Raw genomic sequence first — 23,250 nt, 5'->3', positions numbered from 1 at the left:
ATATATATATATATATATATATATATATATATATATATATATATATCATACTTCACAAATTATCATCAATTAATCTCAAACATGCCTCAATCATCAACAACACTCATCAATTCACAGAATCACTAACCATTTCACACATCACACAATCAATACAATATGTCGGAGGTCGGACACCCTTGGACTCAGCCAATCATACAATCCATCACCCACATCTTCTCAATAATAACAATAGGGTCATCTATCATAAGGTTTGGCATCATCCCAACTCCCCTCAACCAATGTTTGTTTACCGAAATTGTAGTGTTCCATCAAAAATAGATTTATTTATAACCTTTGTTACAAATTACATTTAGATAGTTATCAAAATAGTAAGAGTTTCCCATTTTAAGCTACCTAAGAGAAGTTAGGGTTTGGGGTTTACTTCCCTTACCTTGGAATGAAGACTCTTCATGAAATATATGATAGAATAGCTCCCCACACAGATTTTCGTCCCTCCAAGCATCCCAAACTCAATTTCAACCTTCAATCTAGCTTGCAAACGACTTTGGAGGCAATTTAATTGGTAAGAACGGGTTAGAAGTAGAGAGAATCGAAAGGATTTCAAATAGAGGGATGTGAAATGAATTTCTAAATCCTAAACCCTTCAAATACCCCTCTGATCGTGACACGCTCGTTGTAGTGGCACACTCTTGCTGTAGCGACGTCCCTTGTCGCTATAACAAAAATCTCAAAGAAAACTGCATCCTGGTTTCTACAGAATCTTCCTATAGCGAGACCCTCTCACTACAACGAGACTACACCCAAAAATGCATCCCTCACTATCGCTTTCTCGCTATAGTGAGAAGGCGCAGTCTCATGCCTTCCTCCCAGGGTCCACTTGCTACAACGAGAACACCCAAGCACTACACACTTAGCAAATTTTCCAAATCGACCAAACCAGCCACAAAATTTAACACACATACATTCACATGAATAAATCAATATATATATATAATATCCTTACAAAATTTGGGGCATTACAACTCTCCCCTATTTTTAGGAATTTCTTCCCCAAAATTCACCTACCATACTCATATTCTCATATAAATCTCTTATGTTCTAGAACTCCATCAAAGTCCTTTGAGATATTAGATTCTAACCTATTAATCTGGCTCCCTTTCTAATATTATCCTTTACATACGTCTAGGCTGCACTCCTAGTGTTAGGCTCAAGCTTTCGAATTCTTCCCTCGATTAGTACTCCCTTCACCATCACTACGCAGATATATAACAACTTTTTTCTCTCGTTGCCTTCTTCCACCCTTGACCAGCTTGGTACGATTACTCATAATTGTCTAGAAGTTTCATTTACTCATTCCACCATTCATTTAATCTTGCATTCAAACAAACGCTTAAGCTTTCGTGATTGTTGATTTCTTCTATTAATGTGGTGTCCATAGACCTTGGTACCAACTTGTTATTATGAATTTCCAGTCGTACATAAGTGTGTTTCCTCATGTTGTTTCATTCGTCCAAAGACATACTCAACGACTTCCCTATTGTAACTCTCTTTTAACAAGAGATTCAACTTATATATATATATATATATATATATATATATATATCGTTAGAACACATTTTGATTGATTCTTTAGTAAGCAAAAATAGCATGTCTCTATTCGTATTAACTGAAAAGTTGAGGCAAGTCCAATGTTGAACATCATTATCATTAACCATTTCTATAAGGATCCTTCCATTGAGTTCTCTTACTTCAAATGAGTTCGTGATTGAAGTGTGACATTGTGTGGTCTACATTCAACTGAATCTCATCATAAAATCTATAGCAGGTTTAAATTCATCCTTATGACCTTCCTTAGGACTACGTTAGAACTTCTCTTATATTAAAATACTTCTACTTCTGACGAGTTTCATTCTCAAGAGAATGGGATATTACAAATTTTTCCAATCCTCCTTATCTTTCATTTAAGTCAATTGTGACAATGGTCCACAAATGATCGATACCCAAATACCCAAAATTAAGGATCCATCTTAGCATCAAAAGGACATGATTGGACAAAACCAATCCATTCCTAACATTGCAATAGAATGACAAGGACAGACAATTCAAATTTGTCACAAGAATTTCCATCAAGGGGTTATAGATCAATCAAATGTGAGTTTAAACAACAATTGGTTCATTGATAGAGATGGTTACAACAATAGCACATGGTTACAAGTTACAGAGAAAACAAGAGTTCTTATGCCATGATAATTCATACACAAAATTTCAAAGTTGCGTCGAAATGACAAAATCCTATTAGCAACACCACATCTTATAATTACTAAGTTACAAATAACTCTTACTTTATACATTGCTTTCTTAAAGGAGGTCATCCGCAGATACATCAGGTTCCTAATCTAAGAATCGTCACCTCTTGGATGTTGGCCTGCTTTTTCCACTTAAACCTTCTCTCACTTGTGGCACAAACCAAAAAGCATTTGTCAAATGTCCCTTCTTTCTACAGTGGTCATATGTTAAACATGGTTGTGTACAATTTTTCACATTATGAGGTCCTCCACATTGAAAACACTTTATCGGACCCAAGGAGTTCTTAAAGTTCTTGTTATTGTTACAATGAGATGTCTTTCTCCTTGTTTGTGATTGAGTTGTACTTGAGCATGACTCTTTCTAAAATTTGGCGGACTTTTTTCCTTGTTCTATTTCTCTTGTAGCTCCATCATCCACCAGCTACCCTTTCAAACTGTCTTCCAAACTTATACACTTGCTCACCAATGTTGGTAGGTCTGTTAGTTGGAAAACATTAACTATAGTATGGAGATCACTTTTCAGTCCATCCTCAAATCAAGCACACTACTCTCTCTCATCGCCTTCTTGTTGAAAGTAAGACCAGTATCTCATTAACTCATAAAACTTCACTGCATATTCTTTTACCAATATCTCTCCTTGCTTTAGTCTATGAAATTCCTTTTTCTCTGCATCTTTAAATTTCTGGGTGAGTGATTTTCCAAGAAGCTTATCTTGAATATTTCCCAGGAGATAACTCCACCTTCCCGTGGCAAAGTACAACTCATGATTTGCCACCAATCCTTGGCTTTCCTGATTAGCATGAAAGTGGCACAATTCACCTTATGTTCCTCTCGGCAATCTACTGCATCAAGGACGCATTCTATGTTTATAACCCATTTTCAAGCTCCTTCTGAATCAAACTCTTCTTCAAATTTTAGATGACGTTGTTTCATGAATGAAGGCAATCCATGATCCTTAGCCACTTTTGCATCCTAATCGCATACTAAGGGCCCTAACACTCTATTCATATTTGTTGGAATGGCAGCAGTTGCTTCCACTGATTTGTCTATACTGGCCATTTCCTAATCTAGATAAACACATTATACATATGTTAGCGAACCTATTGTCCATATACGTGTATATGCACTCAATTCACCACACAATCACACAAGTCCTTGTATGGGGTACCACACAAATCACGCTAACAAACAATCATCTCATCTTCAATTCTACTAAAATATTAATACTCATAACACTCAAAACAACCAAACTAGTCCCATATCCCAAGCTTGTTAGGACGAACTGCTCTGATACCAAATTCTAACACCCTTATTTTCTTCATTCAAATAATAGAATTTTATGGCAATGAAAAATGAATTTATTTTTAATATTCATAAATTCAATAATAATATAAAGACAAAAATTGTATTTTCTTCTTATGAAAATTTCATATCATTCCAAGGGTAAAACTTTGAAACTTGAGGTAATTGAATAAAACTCAACTTTACTTTTAACACAACATTTAGTTCATTTCAAATACATATAAACTTAGGATTTCCACTAAAAACATTTTCAGAATATTCATTACAACAAAATCGGCCTAAGTATCATAAATTTTAAAATCTGAAATTTAAAATTATTTACAAAATTTAGTCATCATCACAAGATATAATTTGAATAAAGTAATACAATTTCTCAAACTATTTTAATCCCTACAGAGCAACCTTCCTTTCAATACCCTTGGACTATAATCCTAGGACGGACCAAGCATCTTTGTCTCTTCACTTTTATTACCTGAAAATATTAGTAAGGGTGAGTATCTTCTGCCCCACTAAATCCCCTGTTTAATGTAAGCAAAGTATTTACATGTATATATCGTACTAGGAATATTACTTAACATGGATTAAATTAGCAATAACACTCAAATCATCCAAGTTTCCATCACAAAGGAGCACACACAAGACAACAATCAATCATGTTCACCACTTCAGATCATGCATCTTTTTACTAATCTGCACATCATAATACATGTATTATACCACGTCAATCAATATGTCACAACACATGTGTTTTAATCGCACCCGTCGATGTATTACAACACATATATCATAACAACATCAACTAAAATGTTACAATGCATATATTATGATTGTACAATTTCTATACCACTTCATACACATCACACTTTCACATTTATTTCAATTTCATATTCAATGCCCCTGGGATCCCTTGAGGACTTCACAGTTTAGATAGCCGCTGGTTAGCCATAGTAACACGGATACACGTGTGCCGACCCAGCCCCTTCTAACAAAGGTATAGTCAGAAGTCTCGTCAAGAAATGAGTATGTGGCCTGTGAATGCTTTCATTTTCAGCAAATCATTGTGCACTTATTCACGCTTAACATTCACCACCCTCATTTCCCTAATATTTCCTAAATCTTCTCTGGACTCTCTACCCCAGTGTATCTCGTAGCTATCTAAACTCACCACCAACATTTCTCATTCTTTTCCACACCCTTTTTATAGGTCACGTGTCATAATATGCGAGCCTTATCCACATAGCTTGGTGTATTACAATACATTTATTATGAGTACTTCCGTAGGTCATAGCATAATACCTGTATTGCAATCACATCTATTTATCCAGTCTGACTCTCGTATTATGATCACTTTTTCCAACATTCCATTCAATTTACTCACACGTGCACTCACTGCTTAGCCATGCTCACTGTGGCACTGTAATCACATCATACAAAAACCTTTTTCTTTACTTAAGAGTAGTCAAACACTCGTATCAATAACATGGTTTCATTCATTTGGCATACCTCAATTATCAAACACTATAGATATATCATACTTCACAAATTATCATCAATCAATCTCAACATGTCTCAATCATCAACAACACTCATCAATTCACAAAATCATCAACCAATTCACACAATCAATATAATATGCGGAGGTCAGACACCCCTGGACTCAGCCCAATCATACAATCTATCACCCACATTTTCCCAATAATAGTAATAATAGGGTCATCTATCCTAAGATTTGGCATCATCTCAACTACCCCAAACAACATTTGTTTACCGAAATTGTAGTGTTACTTCAAAAATAGTTTTATTTATAACCTTTGTTACAAATTACATTTAGATAGTTATCAAAATAGTAAGAGTTCCTATTTTAAACTACCCAAGAGAAGTTAGGGTTTGGGGTTTACTCCCCTTACCTTGGAATGAAGACCCTTCACGAAATCCACGATAGAATAGCTCCCCACACGGATTTTCGTTCCTCCTAGCATCCTAAACTCAATTTCAACCTTCAATCAAGCTTGCAAACGGCTTTGAAGGCAATTTAATCAGTAAGAACGGGGTTGGGAGTAGAGAGAATCGAAAGGATTTCAAAGGGAGGGATAGAAAATAAATTTTTTGAATCCTAAACGCTTCAAATATCCCTCTGATCGTGACACACTCAGTGATGCATCCTTGTCGCTATAGCAAAAATCTCAGAGAAAACTGCACCCTGATTTTTGTAGAATCTCGCTACAATGAGACCTCACCAAGAAATGCATCCCTCATGGTCGCTTTCTTCCTACAGTGAGAACACCCCATCGCTACAAACTTAGGAAATTTTCCAAATCGACCAAACCAACCATATAATTTAACACACATACATTCACATGAATAAATTAATATATATATATATATATATATATATATATAATATCCTTACAAAACTCGAAGCGTATACAAATAACTAAATTAAACTATTATTATTTACCTTTTTGTTTTATTTTATTTAACTAATTTTAATTTATAAATTTATACTAACAATATGATATATTATATTAACAAATAATTTTATTTATACAAAACAATAATATATGCTATTGCCATAGATATATAAACAATAGTACATTACGTTAATTAATAGTATAAATCTTAATGTTACAGTTTAATTCAATTTAGATAAAGATTATATTAAAAAAATTGAATATTAAATATATTTTATTTTTAATTTTTGGTAATCAACTAAGTTTAAAAGTACAACAAAACAAAACCTAATTAATCATTATAGGGAAACTTATACCTCACAAAGAAAAGAGAGAAGTTGAGGAGGAGGAACTAAATAAAAATTATAATGAGCTCAAAATGTACAAAATTGGCATGGAAGATGTTAGTTTCCTTAAAAATATGATAAAAGACAAATAATTTTAAAAGATTGGTGTAAAGATATAATTTCATCAATCAAAGGTTGTTCAAGTATATAGTATTTATCAATCTTTGAATTAATTAAATGTATGCTTGGAATCCATCTCTATAATGACCCTTTTATATTTGAAATCATGGATACAACGTAAGCCCATAAAAAAAGCTTAAAGCTCAACTACAATAGAAAAACAATGGACCTAAACTTCTTTTAAATTCTATCACAAATTATTCTTCATCATTGCTAAGAAGACCATTACAAGTAGCTTAAAATTAGTGAAGACAAAAATATTTTAGTTTTAATTTGTTTTTGAAAGGAAGACTTCATGAAGACCATTACAAGTAGCTTAAAATTAGTGAAGACAAAAATATTTTAGTTTTAATTTGTTTTTGAAAGGAAGACTTCATCCAATAATAACTACTTTTTTTAAGCTTTTGTAGACAAAACAGTCAAGAGATGTAAGATGAGTGGTGATATAACTCACATAGCTCCAAATTTGAGTAGAAAAAAATTCATTATTAAAAATAAAGTTATTGAAAATCTATGAATTTCTAACATTTCAAAATCTCTAAATAGCCACATTAAACAAAATTTTCCAATTATTTATTTACTTGAAACTACTATTTTGCAAATTTAATAAAAGTTACTTAAATCAACTGAAAAAGTACTCCAATTATCATTTATTAAAGAAGCACAAAACTCTCCAGCTATGAAACAATTAACCATGATTGATTCAAAAACATCATTGCATCTAGGGCATATATCATTGTTAGATAAACTTCTTTTCACTCTTTTCTCTTTATTAAATAATCTACTATTAACAACCTTCTAAAGAAAAGTACAAATTTTGGAGGCCTAAGGAAACTCTAAATTAAATTAAATAAAGGGATTAAAATTGTATTTTGAAGATAAATGACTACATTATATACAGATTTAAGGCAAATTTTTTCGTTTAGGGATGTGAACCAACTTAATAAATCATAATCAATGTTTAACTTAAGAGGAATAATGGTAGATACAAAATAAAAAACTTGTTGAGGAACACAGGGTTAAATTTTAGACCAATCACACTAATCATTAAAAAGAATAACATCAAGAAGATTAACTAAGTTCTCAATAATACTAGCATTAGAAAATTGAATTAGGCTAGCAATATTAGGAATTCAAAAATCTTTAAAAAAAAACCCTTAAACTATCTTTAATAACCCAAAACATATCCTTTTTGGTAATATTCCATAGCTGAGAAATGTCTCTCCGAATAACAAAACAATTATGAGCATTTGTACAAATATTCATTTGAGAAATTGCATATTTATATTTAAAGTTCAGAATTTTAACCCATAAGGCTTTTAAGTTATTAAAAAACCTGCATCGAAACTTGATAATATAAGCTCTATTAATTTTTGGTGTTAATCTTTCAAACCCATTCTCCCTTATAATTTTGTAGAACAAATTTTATTCCAAAGAAATTAAATGACATTATCTTTGAGAAGAGATAGAACTCCATATAAAATATCTACAAATTTTATTAATTTATGCATAAATGCCAATAGTAATAAGATGATACTACATAATATAATTTGGAACGCTTGTTATACAAGCTTGGAAAAAGAGTCACTTTATTAGCAAAGAAAAGGAATTAGTCTTCCAAGTAGTAGATTTTTTCTTAATTTTATCAAGTAGATTAATATACATGTTTTTCTTTTTTCTAGTATAGAAAATGAGAGATCCAAGATAAGATTTTAAATTATAAAAAAATAATACCAAATTCTTTACTGAGAGGAAGCATTTGATGAACACATAAATTATTAGAAAAATAGATCATAAATTTATCTTTATTATTTCTTTTGCTTGATGCTTCACAAAATAATAGTAAAACAGTTTTGATTATTTGAATATGAGATGAGGAAGTTTCAACCATTAATATAAGATCACCAATATAAAATAAATTAGAAACTTTAAGACACCTCCTAAATTTTATGTTAACTATAACGGGCTAATCTTTCCATGAAAACTGAAAAAATATAAGGAGATAACAAATCACCTTGTATAATGCCTCTAGAAGACATAAATTAATCTAAATACTAACTATTCTAATTAACACACATAGAAGAAGAAATATAAGAAAAAAATAGGCTTTTATAAGAACTACTAAATCCAATTTATTCAAAATACTGTTTAATAAAATTTTAGTCAATTATATAATGAGTTTTATTAAATTCAATTTAATTATCATGCACCTTCTATTACCTTTAATATATTTAAAAGAATGAATTACTTCTTAAAGGATCTTGTCTTCTTGAAATAAAACTATTTTAATTTTTAAAAATAATATAGGAAAGAATAAGCTTAATTCTATTTATTAGAATCTTAGATACAATCTTATAAATAATATTACAAAAAGAAATAAGTTTAAATTAACTAAGAATTTCAAGGGAATTTATTTTAAGAATTATGTTAATAATAGTTTGTTTGATTAACATCTTTAATAATAGTAAGATCAGCAAAGACCCCTTTCACAAATTCAAGGAAATTTACTTTAGGGGTTATGTTAATAATAATTTGATTAACACCTTTGATAATAGTAATGTCAACAAAAACTCCTTTCACTAAATTGTCTCTAAAGATTTAAGATTCTCTATACTAAAAAGAGTAACTTTGATTTTCTTTATAGATACCTCATTGTCTAGATTATTAATATAAACCTTATTTAATTTAGAAAAAATAAAATAATGTAGGATATTTTTAATATGTGTTAGATCTAAACAGATTCTTAAAACACATTTTATTCATGAATACTAAATACTTTTTTAATATAAACAAGAACACTATTTATTTATTTATGAAAGAAAAAACGCAAAGGACAAGAAGCATTCCAAACTTAATAAAATCTCTTCATATATTAAAAAAAATTAAGTAGAGAAGTTTGTTTAGTGGAAATATGGTAATTTCTACTACAAATTATGGATAAGTTTATTATAATTTATAGAGAAACAAAAATTATTGATCCAACTTTCTTGTTATGTATAATTTATTTTTCTTGTATAGAAAGAGTGTTAACCAAAAGAAATTGAGTGATAACACTTAGAGAGTATTTCACTTTCTTAAATAAATAGCATTTAAAGAAATACGTGATATTTATTTAAGCCTAGAGGGAATTGTGCAGGAATATTATGGTTTTGAGATACTTGTGAATAAATCTTAGAAATAGTAAAAATTTTGACAAAAGTTTTTGGCCTAACATAACCCACTATTTTAAAGGTGAACTAGTATTAACATTATGTACTCATTTATCTGATCTTTCTCTCTTACAAATTTTAAAAGAGTTACATTTGAAAAGCTTACAAACTTTTTCAAACATATTTAACCTCTTTTATTTTATTTTTAGCCTATTTATTTTAGTTTGTAACATCCTCATTTTTATATTTATTATTATAGCATTGAATGTTTGTTATATTTGTCAAGTTATTTGAATTTTAGAGAGTTTAAATGATGTAGGTTGCAGGATATCTCGCTGTGGCGAGAAGAGCGTCCAGAAATCAGGCATTCTGATGCTCTCTTGCTGTAGATAGAATTCTCTCGTTGTAGCGAGGATGCTCTCACTGTAGCGAGGAGCCCTCGCTGTAGCGAGGAGCCCTCGCTGTAGCTAGAATGACAGACAGCAAAATGCAATTTTGTCTGGTTTTTTCGCTGTAGCGAGAGAAAGTCTCGTTGTAGCGAGAAATGACTCGCTGTAGCGAGAATGTCGCGAGTCTAGGGGTATTTAAGGGTTTCCAAGTTAGAAAACTTGGATTACAATCCAAGTTTCGAGCTCTCCCTTGTTCTCTCGACCCCTAACCCTCTCTTCTCAGAAAAATCTCTCTAAAACCTCAACTTTCTTTCAAATCCAAGCTTGGGAACTTCATCAATCAACTCCAAGTAAGTTCTTGGAGCTTTGTTTTCTCTTTTTGGGTGTTTTCTAAGTTTCTCCTTTCTTAAAATGTTCTCTTTTGTGATATCTAGGAAGATCTTGGTCCTTTCACCTAAAACCCTTCACAAAATCTCTTTCAAAACTTTGTCTCAAGGTAAAGAGTGCTATATTTTGTTATTTTAAGCATAATAATTATTTGTAACCATGAGAGTATTTTATGTATGTATTTTAGTATGATTCTTATGATTGATTAACACTGAATTATTATGAAAAATATGTTTGGATGATTTTGGGTGTTAATGATATGTTCGAGTAGTTCGTTTGTTTGGAATTTAGTTCGGAAATGCTTTACTAAGTACGATCTTTTACTGAATAATGACTTTAGTACGAAAGGGAGTATGAGATAAGTGTAAGAAGCTGACGGTTCTAGTGTGAATAGTTATAGAGATACACTGAGGGTATAGAGTCCAGAGACGATGAAAATCTGGGAGAAATGTAGGGTGGTGAGCGACATTCATGCATGTGTACACATTCTTTCTGAGAGCGAATACGCCACATGGCCTCACACTTGTTTCCTGACTAGACTCCTTACTATACCTTTGCTAAGGGGCCCGTTATTGTATACGTTGTATCCATAGCTAACCGGTGACTATTTACCTAGTTGTGTAAGACCTCAAGAACTGCTGGAGGCATTGTATAATTGTGATCACAGTGCAGTGAATGTGCATTTCCGAAAGAGAGCAACATAATAATTATGAATATGTGTATGTTTAATATATTGCTTTGAGATTTATGTTATTATGATTCCTTATATTCCATGACCATGATTATGCTGTTATGTTAGGCTTTAAAGTAATATTATGTTTTAAGTGATAAGATAGGTGCTTATCCTTACTGATAATTTCAAGGAACCAGGATGACGAATTCGCAGGGAAGAGTTAGGCTGGTAGATAGTTCTGTAGACTTTAGATTAAATTACGTATTTAATGAATACCAGTGTGTAAATCATTTTAAATTTGCTGTATTGGTAGAGAATGACCCTAGGGTTTATGTCATGATAGAGATGGATTTTGCTTGTAGTATTCCATTCGACTTCCCTAGGAGTAGGATACACCAAACTTTATGTGTATATATGTGTAGGGGTACAGTTAGAACCCCAGTAGCCCTTACTTACTTATACACCTACCATGATCATGACTCTCGACCTACCCGTTGGACCTTTGAGCAAGTCACAGCAACAGAGGTTAGAGCTAACTCTGGCGATGGGTATCTGGGATCTGATGACAACTTAGACTCCAAGGACCTAGCCGAGATAGAGAGTTGGAATGCTGGAGATGAGTATAACTGAGGCTGCTCTGGGATCCTTTTTGTAGTGTTTGGTGTTGTAATAATTATTTTGATCTTTAAATACTCAAACATACAGTTTGTAAATTAATATACTATATTGTGAAGTTTATGTATATCCTTTTTCTTTACTTTTGATGATGGTAATTACGAAAGTTTTGTGCTATTGCACTATTCTATGGATTTAAATAGAAATATTTGATTAAATTGTAGTAATTACTTCCGAGAAAATTTTATGGTATCCAAATTTCATATTGAAATAGAATTGAAATGGAAAATTATCTATATGTACTGAATTTGAAATAAGGACGTTACATGGTTAATATTAGAGCTTAACCTTTTAGGGTTTAACACTTAACAGTGAAAGCCAGGACTGTCCAATGGGTTGGGTCGAGCAAGTTTGGATGTGATTGACCCAAAAATAGCTCAAACCAACCTCTGCATTGTTGGGCATGTAACCGTCCACCTAGAAATTCATGTTGAATGGGTTGCAGGTTAAGCAAGTTGTAGCATCGGGTTGGGCCAATTTAGACCCAAAATGATTTTTTTGCCAAAAACAATAAAAAATCTTATTTGTCCATTTTTTAAGCTCAATCATTAAATATTATACAAATTAAATAGCAAAAAGTGAGAATCATAATCAGAACAGTTACAATTGATAAAAGAATATATTTATAAATATATTGTATATTGAAGCACACTTGAAATACTATTATTATAGAGCGGTTAAGGGAATTCAGTCCAACACTCAAGCCTTGTAGAAATTTCCTACACAAAACGAACATCTTCCATAGTCCCTAGTACCACATTATCATTACTTTGTCTTTGATTAGCTCCAATTGTAGCAACTGAGAAGCAAACTTGGAGATTCCAGTTATGTCAAGCTTGTAATTTTATTATTGAGTAACCTGTAATGTTTTGTATTTGTTAAATGTTAATTGAAGGATTATTTTGTATTGGGATAGATTTAGATGGAGTTTGTAATTATTTTAAAAAATTAAAATAATAAATAGTAAATCTGACATGAACAGTCAGACTGTGTGAACAGTAACTTAAACGTGAACAGTAAAAAAAAAATTTCAAAATTTTGCCTATAAATAGGGAACCTTGCACGAAATTTTTATTTCTTTACACTTCTCCAAGGTTCTAGAGAGATCAAAGGCCATATATCACCATTTTCTCTCATATTAAACTCTCATAAACTTAGATTTCTCACTAGATATGAGATTCTATGTCTATTCTGAAGGATTTGAAGTAAGTTTCTATAAGTTTGAAGTTAGATTTACCATTTGTTGCTCTTCTTCTTATCTTTCTTATAGATAGTTGATGATATCTTAGGAGAAACATCATTGTAGAGCTAATTCTTCGGTGGATTTTGCCTTAAAACAGTAATATTTGATAGATCTGGTGTGAATCGTTGTTCTAAGGTAAGGGGAGCTTACTTTAACTATTAAACGATATTTGAAATGATTTGGCATGCTATTACAAGAAGTTTTGAGATGATTTTGTCATATCTCTTGGATAAAAGTTATTTTGAGCTGAGCTGTTGAGAATATGATTTTGTCTATACTGCATCATGCTGAGATATATGACTTGCTTTATTATAGAACCGAGTTACATGTTTAGGTGGGTAGACATCTAACAATAGAATATGTTGAGTTGTGTTGTGCTATGTTGTCTAGATCCAGATACCGAAATGAGTCGCTCCCAGATAGGCTCAGTTCCTTCTGGAATACTTAGGCTGTGAAACCAGTTGGAAACTGTTTTAATGTTGTGCATTAGAAGAGCTGAGAATACATGGGGCTACTACTGTGAGTAATATTTTTCTATACATATATATATATATATATATATATATGATTTTTCTTTTATAAGCTCAACCTTGCATTTTTGTCTATATTGTTGTGTGTGTACTGCGATGATCGTATGGTGGTACATGAGCAATGTAGCAGGTATTGTAGGTTAAGGGGCTAGTAGAAAAGTGTTAGAAGGCTGGAGTCGAGTATTTTGGCATTTAAGTCATTTTCTTTATATTTTGAGACCTCATATAGAGGAAGTTATGTAGTATAATTTTTGTGTATTTTGAATATTACGAACTAAATGTAATATGTTATTCTGTTAGATATTGTTGTAAGGAACTTTATTTATTTTGAATAAAAAGTGAATTTTATACTTATATTCTCCATTATTTATCTATCTTAAATAAGTAAGTGGTGTAGAAATAATATTTTTGGTTTGTTATGAAAAGGGGTTGTGACATTTTAGTGGTATCAGAGCATGGTCTAAGTAAACCTACAGGGTGAGACTATTAGGCGTCAGTTGTGAATATTAGGCATATAAGTGTTAGCTGTGAATCACATATCATAATTTCTAATCATCTAGTTGTGAGGGAACAAACTTGGTCACCTCGATTCCTAGACACGATAGATGTAAATGAATAGACGAGTCATGCTGCATGATACTTGGGTATATGATACTTGGGTGAGCTATAGACGAGTCATGCTGCATGAATAATATGTTGTTAAGCTAAGTTGTAAATGATTACTGAGATAAGTGTGTTTGCTATGTTGTGTGAATGCTGAGAATGCTAATATGATGTTATCCTAAGCGCTAAATTGATTAAATTGCTATGATATACTTAATATAAATATATCACTATAAGCTGAATATATGAATATAGTTATGTGGTGGTATTGCTAAATGTATTAAATGTTATTAATCTAAACTAGTTTTATTCCGTATATTAAAATGGCTAGACCAAGAAGGTCTGCTGCAAACTCTTCTCCTCTTGCTGACGTGAACCAAATGGCTCACGCCATAGAGGTTATAGCAGCCACAATGAGGCAAAGTCTAAAAATGATACAACAACAACAACAGGCTGTAAATCAGGTCACTACTGTAGCACAGGCAGCAACAGCCACTACCTCAACTGTACCTTCTCTTGAATATCAAAATAAGAACAATCCTCCTTAGTTTGTTGGAGTTGATGGGCCGAATACGGCCGAGCAGTGGATTAGAGATATTTGTGTGAGAAACTTAGGATTTTCAGTCAGCGATCTAGAATATGAATTGGTAGTATCGACACCTACTTTGAGTTTGATCAAAAGTTTGACAGTTTGCATTAAGTGTCCCATAGTAGTTGAGGGACGTAGGTACAAGGTAAATCTTATTTGTATCCCGATGTCAGGATTGGATGTAATCCTAGGGATGGATTGGCTAACTATCAATCATTTACTGATCGATTATAGGCATAGGTGTCTGATTTTTCCTGAGCAACAGGGTTGTATTGAGCTGACTTCTACTCATCAAGTAGAAGCATCTTTGAGTGAAGGGACCTCTTGTTATGTTCTTTTGGCCATTATGAATGCAGAGAATGAGCAGAGTTTGCAGTTAATACCAGTAGTACGAGAATTCCCTAGGATCTTCTCAAAGATATTCCTGGAATACCTCCGCATAGAGAGGTGGAGTTTGCTATATACTTGATTCCTAGAGATGAACCAGTGTCTGTAGCACCTTATAGAATGGCGCCGAAAGATTGAATGGAGCTTAAGGAGCAGATCGAGGATCTAATGCAGAAGCAGATGATTAGGCTGAGTGTATCACCTTTGGAGCACCAGTTCTCTTGGTGAAAAAAAAGAACAGGAGCCAGTGTCTAATTTATTCCTATTATGAATAGATTTTCATTCCCTTAGTTCAACAGGAGAATTGGACAGAAGCAAAGTTTGTCTCCAAGTCTTTCAATCAATTTTCACTTAATTTTCTTTTTATCTCTTTACCTATGTAGCCATGTAGGACTTAGCATCTTCTTCTATCACTAGACTAGAGGCACCCACATTTATGAATCCTATTACTCAAGAGTTACATATATCAGAAAATTATAGCATAGTAAATACTGCCACTAGTTCAACTTTGTGTATCAAAAATAAAAAGAAATCCAACATGATCCAACAACAACCGTAATTGTCCTAACCAAAAGTAAATACTAGTAATTATGAATCATTAGATATTTCTTCTCCTTCCTAATGCCCGATGACTTACTTATTGCCTTGTGTGTCAAATACGATATTTTTCACTTTGTTTCCACTAAAATCTTTTATATTCAGCACTGAAGTTCTCTTTCAACTAATGAGTCTATCTAAATTCCTACATCAGTGCACGAAGCTTTAAAGGACAAGAACTAGATTCAAGCCATGAATAAGCAAATAGGTGCTTTGATGAAAAATTAGACTTAGAAGATTGTTGAAAGGCATAAAGACTAGAAAATAATGGGATGTAGATGGGTCTATACTGTGAAGTATTGATCCAATGGCACTATAGATCAATATAAGGCTAGACTAGCAGTGAAAGCATACACTTAAACTTATAGGACTGACTAGGAGGAAACGTTTGTCTCAGTAGCCAAAATGAATACAGTTTGGATCATTCTCACTTTAGTAGCTTATTTTGGGTGGGAGTTGCATCAATTTGATGTTAAGAATGCTTTCTTACGTGGTGAATTGAAAGAAGTATATATGGAGATACTAATTGGATATAATTTTGTCAATAGAGGAAACCATGTGTGCAGGTTGAGGAAGGCCGTTTATGGACTCAAACATTCTCCTCATGCTTGGTTTGGAAAATTTACTTAACCCATGAATCCTTGAAATATAAGTAGAGTCAAGGCGACCATACTCTCTTTATAAAGCATTCACAGAATAGAAAATTGACACTTCTTTAGTTTATGTAGATGATATGATTATTGCAAGTAATGATGAGGCCAAAAAATAAGAGCTAAGGAAGAAGTTAGCAACACAATTTGAGATGAAGGACCTTGGGAAGCTAAAATGTGTTTTAAGGATTAAAGTTGCTTATTTAAAACAAGACATCTTCATATCACAAAAGAAATATGTCTTCATATTCTCAAAGAAAAAAGTAAGTTGAAATGCAAGACTATAAGAACTCACATAGAGCAGAATCATCGAATTAGAAGTGAAGAAAAGAGTCCAAAAGTTGACAAAGTTTGATACTAGATGCTAGAGGAAAAATTGATTGATGAATCCAAATTTTATTGGATTTTTACTTGTTATTTTGATGTTTCTTAATAGAAAAAGTAAACTTAGGAAGTGTAAATAACATAAAAGCATCATTTTGGTCAAATATCATAGGTTTCTTAATTTTTGGCTAATTTATATTGATTTACATAGATATAGTTTGCAATTTTGATCATTTGAATAATTGTGCAGGAATTTCTAGACTTTTTCAATGGATTTTCAGCATTTGAGAAAGTTTGATATGAAAGTGATCACTTTGGATCCCATAGTGAACACTATATCAAGCTAAATCCAGAAGGACAGACAAAAGTGATCACTATGAACCTATAGTAACAACTACAGAGACCCATTTTGAGAAAGTGTTGTGCGTGTTTACTTTGGAACCATAGTAGACACTCTGAAGCAACCAAAGTTATCACTCTGATACCAAAGTGACAACTCCAGAGAGGCCAAAAGCACCAGACTTGCGCGTGGTTACTATGAGGTGAGAGTAACTACTATGGAACACTACGCATTATCACTATGAAACCATAGTAGTTATTTTGGGTGAAAATTTATGCACTATAAATAGGATTTGAGAAATTAGGGTACGGGAGCTTTTTACACTTTTAGATTTTTTCCATTTTGGGAGAGCTTAGGGTGGCCTTGGGTGACAGCCAAGGGTCTAACCTCGGGTTTGATTTCTATTTTCTCCTTACTTCTCTTTGATTTTTGCATTGATGTTATTGATTTCTGTTCACTTTCATTTTGTAATTGTGAGACCCATCCTTATGGAGGGATAATTTTCTTGTAATCTCTAGTGAGTTCATATGGATTCTTGAATTCCTAAGTTTTGAATGTTAATATAATTTCTTTTCTTTCATGAATTTCTTCTTCCTAATCTCTTGAATTGAATTAATGGTTGAATGAGGGGGATATTGCTTAATTAACCCTAATTCATTTTAATGAGATTCTAAATTTAAATTGCTTAGCTCTAGGTTTATTTCTAAGGTTGCGTAATCTTGAGATGAGAGATTGGAGTCCATTGAATTGCTTAATTTGTATGGAAACATAAGGTTAATTTTCGCTTGTTAAATTAACCTAATTCTGGGAGGAGAGGAAGAGTATTAAATCTTGAGAGGAATAGGGATAGAATCTATATGAATGAACTAGGGGTTACCACTTTTTATTGATTGAACTTTATAATTTTGTTTCTTGCTTTTTATATTGACCTTGAAATCACAAAACCCCCTTGTTTACTTGCTTTCTGAATACACTACATACCATATGTTTGATATTTGATTACTCGTCCAATGATTCATGGGAGATGATCTAGGTTAGCACCCTAGTATTACATCAATTTTTGTTTATATTTTGATGAGGATTCACGACAAATCTTTTCGTTCATCACTGATCTATTTAGCCCATACTTGACATGGTATAGCATATGATATTAGTGTAGTAAGTTAATTTATGCATGATCTATGAGAAAGACATATGCAAGCAGTTATTAGAAATTTTTTTAAGAATATTCTTGGTAAGGTCTATTATTTAAGAAAGAAGGAAAACTATTGTTGGATATGTACACTTATGCAAATTATGTCGAATAATTGTTGATAGAAGGTCTACTTTAGAATATTGCATGTTTTGGGGTGAAAACTTAGTGATCTAGAGAATTAAAAAATATAATGCAATATCTCAATCAAGTGCAGAATTAGAATTTTGATCCATGGACAAGGGATATGGAGTTACTATGGATGAAAATTATTTTTTATGACCTCATAATACTTTATAAAAATCTTAGAAATCTCTTATGTGATAAAAAATTGGCAGTCAATATTGTTCATAATCTATTCTAACATGACAAAACAAAGCATATTAAAATAGACCAAAATTTTATCAAAGAAAAGTTGGAGAGTAACCTCATAGAAACAACATATGTTCCTTTTGGAGAACAATTGACAGATATTTTGACTAAGAGATTACTTATAAAGCAATTCAAAACTCTTATTGACAAGTTGAGAGTGATATATATCTTTTCATCAACTTGAAGGACGGATTTGGATCCATTGCAGTTGACGCGGGAACTGCACGTGCAGTTCTTCGTTCACTTAAGCGAATTTGACACGACTTAAGCGAATTTTACAATTTTCGCTTAAGCGAATGAAGGCTTAAGCCATTACTATAAGCATGGAGCAAGACATTGAACTAAAGCGAGTGCATGATACGCTTAAGCTAAAATAAACGCGCTTAAGCGAAAAATAACAGAGAGCCTACCTCTTAGGATTACAAACTGACTTAAGCCTGCTTGATTTAGCTTAAGCTGATGAGTTGTGGGTTTAAGCGCATATTTGTAAGGCTTAAGCGAGTAAATGATGGGCTTAAGCAAAACCTTAATGGCTTAAGCCTAAAAAAATAGAGAGCACACCTCCCAGGATTACACATTCGCTTAAGCTTGCATAGCTTGGCTTAAGCGGATGAACCAATAGCTTAAGCGGATATGCTTTAGCTTAAGCGAAAATTGCATAAAAATAATGCAGAGGGAATGCTCTTTTGGACTGATAAACTAGCTTAAGCTATTACAGATTGGCTTAAACGAACCAATACCAGCTTAAGCGAGTACTATGTAGCTTAAGCGAACATTGTAAGCTTAAGCGATTATTGGGGGGCTTAAGTGAATATACAGGAAAATTGAAAAACAGCAGCTTAAATTGACAAACATGGATATACTATTTCTGAAAATGAAATACATTTGTCCTTTACATAATTTTTTTTGGCAAAACAAAATAAAATGATTAAGATACAACAACTTTTAACTATTAATCAAGGATTGAACAAGTTGTGTCATCCAAAGGATCCTGAAAAAAAAACATAAATTCATCAAACAAAATTATACAATGATGAACTAAAGCACTAAATTTTCATTTTGAAATTTAATGATCTTACGGTCAATAATGTAGTGAAACTGAATTGGTTGTTCAAAGTTTGAGGATGATGATAAGATGGAGGTGCTAAACAATGTATATCACATGGTTCAAAAGGAGGACTGGGTTGATATTCCTAAAATATTTATCAAATAAACACCATATGGTTAATAAGGAATCAAAATTGAAATTAATGCATTGTCAAATTAATTGATATATGTACCTCAGCATGTTGGTTTTGTAATTGACCTCTCGTTGTCCTATTTCTTTTCCTTTTTCCTTGTAGTTTAACCCAACTTTTGAATCGTTTATATGTATTCCTCTTTAAGCTTGGTCGATGCTTAAAACCTTTTGGGATTGTACCATCATTGATCATCGACTTAGATGCATGATTGTCAATGTGACTGTCAACATGTTGTGTTTGTAATCGAAGGTGTGAGATTTGACGACACACAGCATTTAAACATTCATCCACTAATGTCGAGTATTCCTCTGAACTAGATACCTCTGATGCAAGTCTAATCATTTTAGAAGCAAGTTGTCTGTATCGTTGTGTGGTAGCAGCTTTTGGATCCCCCTCAATCTCTCTTCGTATGAAATTGTTTATAATGCCGAAACGACCTTCCTTTGTCCATCTCTTAAGGATATATTTTTCAGGAATCGCCTTGACATCATTTGTTTCAAATACCTTCAATGCATGGGAACAAAGCATACCAAATGTTTCAAATTTTTTACAGGTGCAAGAAATTGATTTTGAGACATTATCAAATGATACTCTGCATGATTTCTCTTGACTGACTGTAGTAATGACATATTCAAATATAAGAGGAGATTCAATCCTCTCTGAAATGCAACATGCTAAGAATGAAGTAAATTCTTGTTGGAAAAGGGTGAATATAGGATGAGTGTAAATTTTTCCCATTTGTATCAAGATGAGAGACATCTCATATCTCAACATTGGTAGCTTATGTCGGGACTCATACTCACAAATTAGTTCATTGTAACGCTTCGCTTCAACTATACGTTCAAAACTTTGAAAGAATTGTTTAATGCTAACACCAGGTTTCATAGAAGCTTTGAAATCAGAATTTAAACTTTCAGAGAGTTGAGTACTCCACATCCCTAGGGTGACAACTTCTTTCATATAACATGATGCCCATTTTTCCTTTATGGCATAAAGTGAGTTCATCCAATTGTTGTCATGGACATTGTACTCTTGAACGATCTTGGTCCAAGCTTTCTCAAAGTCAGTGAAGGTATCAAAGTCATACATGCATTTTTTGAAGTCTCTTAAAAAATGACTTCCACCCTTCATCAAATTACCAAGGTGTTTGATCCCATTTTGCATTAAATGCCATGTGCACAAAGAATGATGTGTCTCTGGCATGACTTCTACAAGGGCCTTAGCCATGGCTTGATCTTGGTCAGTAAACATCGTTAATGGTTTTTTGTGATTATGTGCTTCTAAAAATGTTTCAAACAACCATTTATACGAATCAGCCGTTTCATCATATAACAAAGCTGCACCATAAATGATGGTGGTTCTATAATGGTTAAAACCTGTGAACAAGACAAGAGGTCTATTTGCACGATTAATGCAATATGTAGTGCCCAAGGAAACTACATCACCAAAATATGCATAATCTAAAATCATCTTCGCGTCAACCCAAAATACATTTGTAATTTATTCGTCACAATCTATCTGATATGCATGAAAAAATGAAGGATTATCTAACAATTGTTGCTGAAAATATTCCATCACACAATCAACTTCTCCATAAACCATACTTCTTTGTCTTCTTTCCTTCAAGTAATTCTTTGCATCCAACCGAGTATATCCGACATTACATCTATTGCCTACAAGTGTGCTTTGGAGTTGAAATGAGGACTTTTGTTGCAAACCAGATTCTTGAGCCATTTCAATCTCATAAGCTTGAACTTCACTTATCTTACGATGAGAAGCAAGCATGTGAGTTGTCTCCTCAAGTTGTAAGGGATGATTATGATCTTCTACAAACTCATGAATTATAAACTTCCCACTCTTCCCCAAAGATACTGCAATTCTCGCAGAACAATCTGTTCTTGTCTCAGCTCTATGTTTAGCAACTTGACAATCTTGTTTCTTTCCTTTTCGAAGACCTTCTTTACAACAAACGTATCTGCAAGAAGTAATAACACCATCTTCCTTTCTCTTATTAAAATACTGCTTTCTAACTCCAAATTCGATCTTCCTACCATATTCAGTCCAAAAATTCCATGCTTGTTCTACATTATCAAACTCTAATCCAACTTTTGGCTTCCATTCCACAATGTTTTTAGTTATGTCTTCTACCAAAAACATAAACAAAAAATCCCATATTAAACAACTCACATTATGGAAAATTTAGGATATAACAAATGTAAAAGACGTAAATGTTAAAATGAAAAAAGATACCTGACAATGGAGATGGTTCCATGGTTATCAATGTCAATGAAGCTTCAAGTTAGTATATGTTGAGTGTAACTTGTTTTGTTTAAGTCTTTGATTTGTACCAAGCATGTATATTTTTAAGAGAGAGCATTTTAGGGGTTAATGAAGCTTTTCTTCAAGCTTATGCCACACAAATGAAGGATTCGCGCCAAAACGACGCTGGTTCGCTTAAGCCTATATAGACCGCTTAAGCGAAAGTTGTAATGTTTAAGCGACAATTCTAGCTTAAGCTCATTACGGCTTAAGCTATACTTTATTCGCTTAAGTGCTTAAGGGCTTAAGCGATCTTGTAGTAGCTTAAGCGAGGGACCAGAAAACCATTTACCTCTCAACTTATTAAAATTGGGATACGGGCTTAAGCTAGCATGTTGTGGCTTAAGCGAGTAAAGGCTTAAGCGAGGTTGTAGTGACTTAAGCGAGGGACCAGAAAACCATTTACCTCCTTACTTTTAAAACTTCGCTTAAGCGAGATATACCCGCTTAAGCGAATTTGTCGACGCAGCCCAGACTTAAACCCATTCTCTCATTTCATTCATTTCATCCTTATATCAAAAAATATTGAAAAACCCTAAACCCCACCCCAAATCGACGATTCTCCCCATTGCAGCATTCCTCTCCCAATACCAAACAATTCCAGGTAATAACTCTTACACCCACATTGTTGTTCTCCTACTTTTTAGGTTAGGGATGGTTAATAGGGATGGGGATACTATTATGGAAACACTGCTTTCAAGGGTTTAGGGTTAAAGTTTTTACAGTTTAGGATTATCACTCTGCTTGTTGTTCCATTCCATAATCTTTATGTGAAGCAAGGTTGTTTCTGTAAAGAAACGCTTAAGCGCGCCTGAATCGCTTAAGCGATTATTACTCGCTTAAGCGCCTCATTGTGGCTTAAGCGAGTATTGAGATTTGTCTCTCTATATGTGTATTTTCTATTTTTCTGAGTATTGAGATTTGTTACCTTGCAGATATGGATCCTAAAAAACCAATTCTCCAAAGAAAGAAGCAACGTTCAGATGTTGGAGAGGCTTCACAACATGTACACCATACAGGAACTCAGGATAATGAACCTCCAACACAACCGAGCCCCAGTCAGCA

General features: G+C 32.9%; 1 pseudogene; it reads right to left on the bottom strand.

Moving 5' to 3' along the window:
• Nucleotides 1–19,577: 19,577 nt before the first annotated feature.
• Nucleotides 19,578–22,138, bottom strand: LOC113866589 (annotated as a pseudogene).
• Nucleotides 22,139–23,250: the final 1,112 nt, after the last annotated feature.

The sequence above is a fragment of the Abrus precatorius genome, unplaced genomic scaffold (assembly GCF_003935025.1).
Source record: "Abrus precatorius isolate BTA unplaced genomic scaffold, Abrus_2018 Scaffold5, whole genome shotgun sequence".
Taxonomy (NCBI): Eukaryota; Viridiplantae; Streptophyta; class Magnoliopsida; order Fabales; family Fabaceae; genus Abrus; species Abrus precatorius.
The sequence above is the reverse complement of the archived record's forward strand: the minus strand, read 5'-3'. Positions and strand labels throughout refer to the sequence as shown.